Raw genomic sequence first — 6,478 nt, forward strand, 5'->3', positions numbered from 1 at the left:
TGGGTCAATAACTCATCATTAGTTAACCAATTACCATCTTGAATACCCATTTCAGGCATGCCGGGTTGGGGGTGGGAAGCAAGAACCAACTATTCTAGACAAGCTTGATAATTGGGTTAGATTTGCTTCTGTTGATATCAACATTCTTCTATATAATTGACATTCCAACATCATTCTTTTGTTTCAACCCTTGCATCCCTGCACCCATGGTTGTCAAGGTTCCATGGTGAGCTACGGCAGTACCAGCTAGGTTGATGCCTTGTGGAGTCCGGGTTCTCCACCATAGGTTCCATGCTTAAAAATTCAGAATGATCCTTTAACAGGTGCCACATCATCCGAGAGTGATTGTCAACAAAATGTAGAAAAATAAACAAAACCTAATTGACTCTACACGACATAGACCTCACACAACAGTGTGAAATAAGGAAAACAAAGAAGAATTGTAATGAGACAGGAATGAGGTATGAAGCTCACATGCTTCACATTTAAGACGAGAGATATTCTTGCACCTAGGAGAGATGTTTCAAAAGGGTTTGGGGGCATGACAGTATGACTTCGGAAGAATGTTTAATTTTCTAAAGGGAAGAAATGACCTCAAACTTACTAGTCATATGACAAAAAGGCTCCAGTGTCAATGACTAATGAACTTGAGGAAGATGAGGCAAGAAATGCATCAGTACCTTAGTGAGCAATAATGCCAATAAATGCAATTGTCTCAATTTATTGATTTTATTCCTGATACTGGTATAAGTTTATCTCTTAATGGAGAGATATGCTAACTATATGCAGATATAAAAGAAGATTGGCATCACAAGGTGACGCCGCTATAGCTTTCTGATAAGAAGTGATAGTGTTAGTAGATACTTGTTGAGCCCACTTTGGCCTACCATATATTTTCCAACATGTATCAACAATATGATTTTTCTTCCCACAGTGTGTACATTGACGTGTGACTTGTTCTGGTGGCTGTCCTCTGCCTTGACCATCGTCATGAATTTTGCCTCTCCATGGACCGATACCTCTACCAGTACCAAGAAAACTAGTGCTATGGCCACGATCACGATTGCAACTGTTTAAAGTAAGAGATGAGTTGTTCTTAGAGTCAATCAAGATAGATTTGGTGAAAGAGGGAGACTATAAGTGAATCCGATAGAAAGCCTCATTCATGGATTGTATTTTCTCGCCGGGCAATACTTTTGATGGGTTGAAGATTAGAGTCTAAACTACAGTAAAAGTTTAACAACTAAGATTTCAGGTTGAGACTTCAGGACTTCAATGTTATTAGATAAATGTTTATACATGTTGAGTTCCTCCCACATGTCCTTTAAAGAATTGTAGTAGTCACTATCAGATTTTCTATTCTGCCTAAAGGAGAAAATTTTCTCATATAAATCAAATACCCTGGATATTTTTTTTGTCTTGAGAGTAACTCTTTTTGAGATCATTCCAGCCACCTTTGGTCATGGTGTGAAACAGAACATTGGCAGTCGTAGAAGGCTCCATAATTCCAGAGCCCAACAAAGTATTGTGGAATTCTCCGTTGTCCATTCATACTCAGTAGTAATCAAAGCAGGAGGGGTTTAGTAAAAAATTCCATTTTCTACTTGGCAGTTCTATAAATTCTATCGGCCTGCGCTTAGAGAAGATAGTTGGATGCACCAATGAGCTTGGCAGATGTAATCTGGACAGTAACAAAGTCTGCTGGGGGTTTTGGATCACCCATGATAGAAGAATGATATTAAATATAACTCATATAAATAGATAGAATCAGCAGCTAAGTACCTACAAGATAGCATCTGTAAAACGGAAAGTAAACAAGTATCTAAGATTACTTCGATGTAGCTTTCCTCACAGTGGAATGGATTTGGTTACCATACGTGTTATCTCTGCATGAACTGTGACGATCGATGGTTTCCGCCCTCCAAACCCAAGTATAGCAATAGAATCTTTACAGACACACACTCAAGTGGGGGAGACAAAAGAGAAAAGGGAAAGAGAAAGCTCTTGAGATTAGGTCAAAAGTTTTCTTTGTTGTGGCCAAACCTTTTACTTATAGAAAGTGGTCAGTTAGCGTTCATAATCCTGGTTAGTTTATAATTATCCCAAGTGGGCAACTCACGAACAAACTAGGTCAAGACCCAGTTCAATTAACATCTCCCACTCGACCACACAAGGTGGATATACTCAATTTTCTACTTTAGAAGTTTCTCCACTATAGGTGTTTCATCATACAGGAAATGAATCATGCGACCTAATGAGATATTCAGTAAGAAGAAGTACTATATCAAGATTCCATCTAAGCAACATAGCACATCACTCACAAACAATCTGCGGTACCCTAAACAATCCAACTACACCAAGCTTGGCACTCTTGATCCCTCATGATGAGTAGTGTTGACCTCAAAACATGCAATGTGCTCATGACTACTTCGAAACACAAATGACAAATCGATAGGGTAATGAGCCATAAAATAAAAGTGTAATTCATAATAGTTTTCCCTAAGCCAACATGTCAATTCAACTACTCCCAACCACTTCCCCCATCATGTCCCACTGGACCGCATCATCTATGATCCTAAGGAGCATGTCAAAGTAGCGTCATTGGGCATCCTCTTTATGACATGGACTCAGGTAGAGGATATCTGTAGGATCAACTCAGTTTGATCTAAATGGCTCACACAGTGACGAAGAAGGGATTCATTTAGTCACTCTTACAAATGGTCATAACAAAGCACATACAATATGAAATGTACATTTTGGTGCTTCTCTCGCTAAGATGGACATGTCACTTATAACATAAAAAAAAACGCCATATGAGTCTGGGTTCAGTCGCACTTTCAAGCACCTAACCTAAATCAATCAGCCTAATCGCCCCTACGGCTATAATTAGGCTACAATGAGCTATGGGATCTCTGTGTTCGACTATAGAGAGGTCTCATCTTACTCTAATTAAGGCGGCACTTAGCTTAAAAGTTATTTATTCATCTTGCTCGCTATCTTTAAATGCCAAAGGAAATTTGGCTCATCTTGCTCATTGTTTCCAAGCGCTAATATGAATCACCCATGTGACTAGATCGAGTTATGCCTAGTGACATATTTACAAAAAAAATGTGTACAGATGTAAATCACCAAAAAGAAGTATATATCTCATATATAAATCAAGCAGTGGTAACAACAATGTCTAAAGAAATGTCAAAACTTAAAATACAAATCATTCACATTGAAGTCCCAGAAACATAATATGAGTAAGAAAAGCGTCCATAGAAATAGGCTTGGTCAATGGATCAACCACCATGCTACTCGTGGACATATGCTTCAAGACAAATTTCTATTGTGTAATCATATCTCGAATGCAGTGATATCTATGATATCTATGTGTTTGGCTTTCCTAAAATTTATGGTCCTTAGCGAATGTAAGGCTATTGTACTACCACAATATACGAGCACCACATCTCCTAAATGAGCAGTAACACCAAGGCATTGTAGGAACCTCCTCAGCAAAACAGTCTCATGAATGGCCGCCGAGCACGCGGTGTACTTGGAGTCCATCGTGGATAGGGCTATGCATGTCTGCTTCTAACTGCTCTAAGATACAATCTGCCTCCTAGGATAAATGCATATCCTAAAGTAGATTTACACTCATCTCTGTCACTAGCCTAATCAGCATCATTGTAGCCTTTCAATTACAAATCCGAACCACTATAGGTGAGGATGAGATTAATATTCCCACGAAGATATAGAAAGATTATTTTCACGGCCTATTAATGACTTGGTCCTGGGTTACTCTAGTAACGACTAACCATGCCAACTACGAAGCATATATCTGGACGCGTGCATATCATCACATAATTAGACTGCCTATTACTGTTGAAAGGCTACTTTGAACATTTGATTCTTCTCCTCATCAGTCTTAGGGCACTGGTCAAGACTCAAAGTACATGCCTTGTCCATGGAAGGGTCAATGAGTTTATTTGTCTATGTGGAATCGTTTAAGGATCTTCTTTATGTAAGTCTCTTGAGACAAACCAAGAAAGCACCTAGAGTGGTTTTTCATGATCTTAATGCCTGACACAAAGTTGGTTTCACCCATGTCCTTCATCTCAAAAGTAGAGAACAATCACTCTTTAGTGGCGACAATCATCTCCATGTCAATCCCAACCAACAAAATGTCATCATTATATAAGGATAGAATAAGGAAACTTCCCTTATACTATTTCACATATACATAGTGTCCTCTTTAATCATTTTAAAACAAATAGATGTAATGGCTTAATAAAATTTAAAGTACTACTGCCTAGACGATTGTTTGAGGCCATATATAGAATGTTTGAGATGACAGACTTTACCCTTTTATCCTTTGACCTCAAAACCCACTGGTTAGTTCATAAAGATCTCCTCATCTACTTCTTCATTGAGAAATACAGTTTTAACATCCACCTGAAATATCTAAATTTTGTTTTATGACAATAGCTAGAATAAGGTGAATTAAGGCAATTCTCACCACAGGGGAGAAAGTCTCATCATAATCGACACCCTCCATTTGGGTACAGAAATTTGCTACAAGGCATGCTTTGTACTTGTCAATTCCATCACCCACCTTGCGCTTGACCTTTAAAACCATATTTTCCATTGGTTTTAGGCCTAGGAGTTAAGTCAACTAACACTTATACCTGGTTCTTACTCATAGAACTCACTTTATCCTCCGTAGCAGCTTGTCACTTACCCTTAATAGGTGAGAAGAGTGCCTCACACAAAGAAGCAAGCTTATCTTCATCCTTTGGAACATAAATGAAAGCTTTCCTTTTAATCTCAAAATAACGACGGAATTATACCCACGAGTGCTCCTATACATAAGAGAATCCTGATGATCATCTAGTGGTACACTCCCACTAGGCTGATGATTAGTTCACTTTCTCTGAAAATTACAAAGATGACTTACTTCCCCACCCTCGCCAAAAGTAGGTGAGATGCTTTCCTTGTCCTCTATCTCAAAGAGGTTGAGATCCCTATTGGCATCACTAATGCTAGGAAAGTTTGTTTCAATAAAGTTGACATCGCGTGACTCTATCTCAGGTTATTCCTTCGTCAGGGTATTGTATATAACGTAACCCTTCAAGCTATCGGAATATCTTAAAAAGATGTGTTTTCTAGCTCTAGGACTAAGCTTCCCAAACTTATAGGAGGTGATGGGAACATAATCTGTAAATCCCCATGGTCACATATGCCCCAAGTTAGGCTTTGAGCCCTTTTATAACTCATAGGGGGTCGAAGGAATTGACTGTGAAGGCACCCGATTAAGGATGTAGGCTACAGTCAAAAGAGTATCCCTTAGAAAGATGTTGAAAGGTTGGATTGTGCCGTTATCGACCTAACCATATCTGATAGTGTCCTATTCCTCCTCTCCTCTATGTCATTTTGTTATGGAGTATAAGGAATGGTCAACTGCTAGTAAATTCCCTTCTCCTTATAATTCTTTAAACTGGCCATATAGATACTCGTGTCCCCGATCAATGCACAGAGTTTTTAAGCTCTTGCTTGATTGATTCTCAACCTCTACGATGAAGTGTTTAAGTAATCTAATATCTTGTAATGGTGAATGATCAGATACATTTAACCGTATCGCGAATAATCATAAATGAATGTGAGAAAATAAGAGGTTACATGGCATGCCTTACATTCATAGGTCTGCAAAATTTGAGTGGACAAGCTAGAGGTTGGGTAATTTGGACTGCATTTCTAAAAAGCTTCTGATGAGCTTTACCTACTAGACAAGACTTGCACATAGGGAGGTCAACTTTAACGAGTGAGCCTAAAAGGACTTCTCTAGCTAACTTAGCCATCCTATCTCACCCTATGTGTCATAGTCTAGACCTTAAAAGCTAATTTAGTGACATGTTGTTGATGTTGAAAATTGCCATCTTTACTCCTTTTTTGAATTGAAGACATGTTTATCTCCTCCAAAGCGTTGATACCAAATGATGCAATCTCCCTCACTTGATTATCCGAATGCAAGGATTAGAAGAATACTTGACTTTGTAGATAAAATCAATTTCGGATAGGATGACTTTTGGTCAGTAATTTGGAGATAACTCTTTTCTTCAATATCAGTTTGGGGTAACTCAAATTGGGATTAAAGATAAGAGGTGGGGCTACAACCTTTGTGAGATATGAATTGTTGAGATTCTAGGTGAAAAAGGGTTTAAAAAGGCTGCCAAGTTACTAGACTTACATAGTCTGAATCTGGAAATAATTGCTTCAAAAATTCAGCTCTTCTAGGTTGGATCTTTGAGAGGGAGTGATTTCAACTCTTCAAAGTTGAAAGCTCAGCTCTTCAAGGCTGATTAAAAGCCCAATCTCTTCAAAGATGGGTGAAATACAACTTGGTTTTATAAGAGAAACTCTTCAAGATTCATAAGGAGCTTGGAGCAACTTTGAAAATTTCTTTGATTCAATGTCTTTTCTCTACAAACTCATCTTT

The sequence above is a fragment of the Macadamia integrifolia genome, chromosome 7, assembly GCF_013358625.1.
Source record: "Macadamia integrifolia cultivar HAES 741 chromosome 7, SCU_Mint_v3, whole genome shotgun sequence".
NCBI lineage: Eukaryota > Viridiplantae > Streptophyta > Magnoliopsida > Proteales > Proteaceae > Macadamia > Macadamia integrifolia.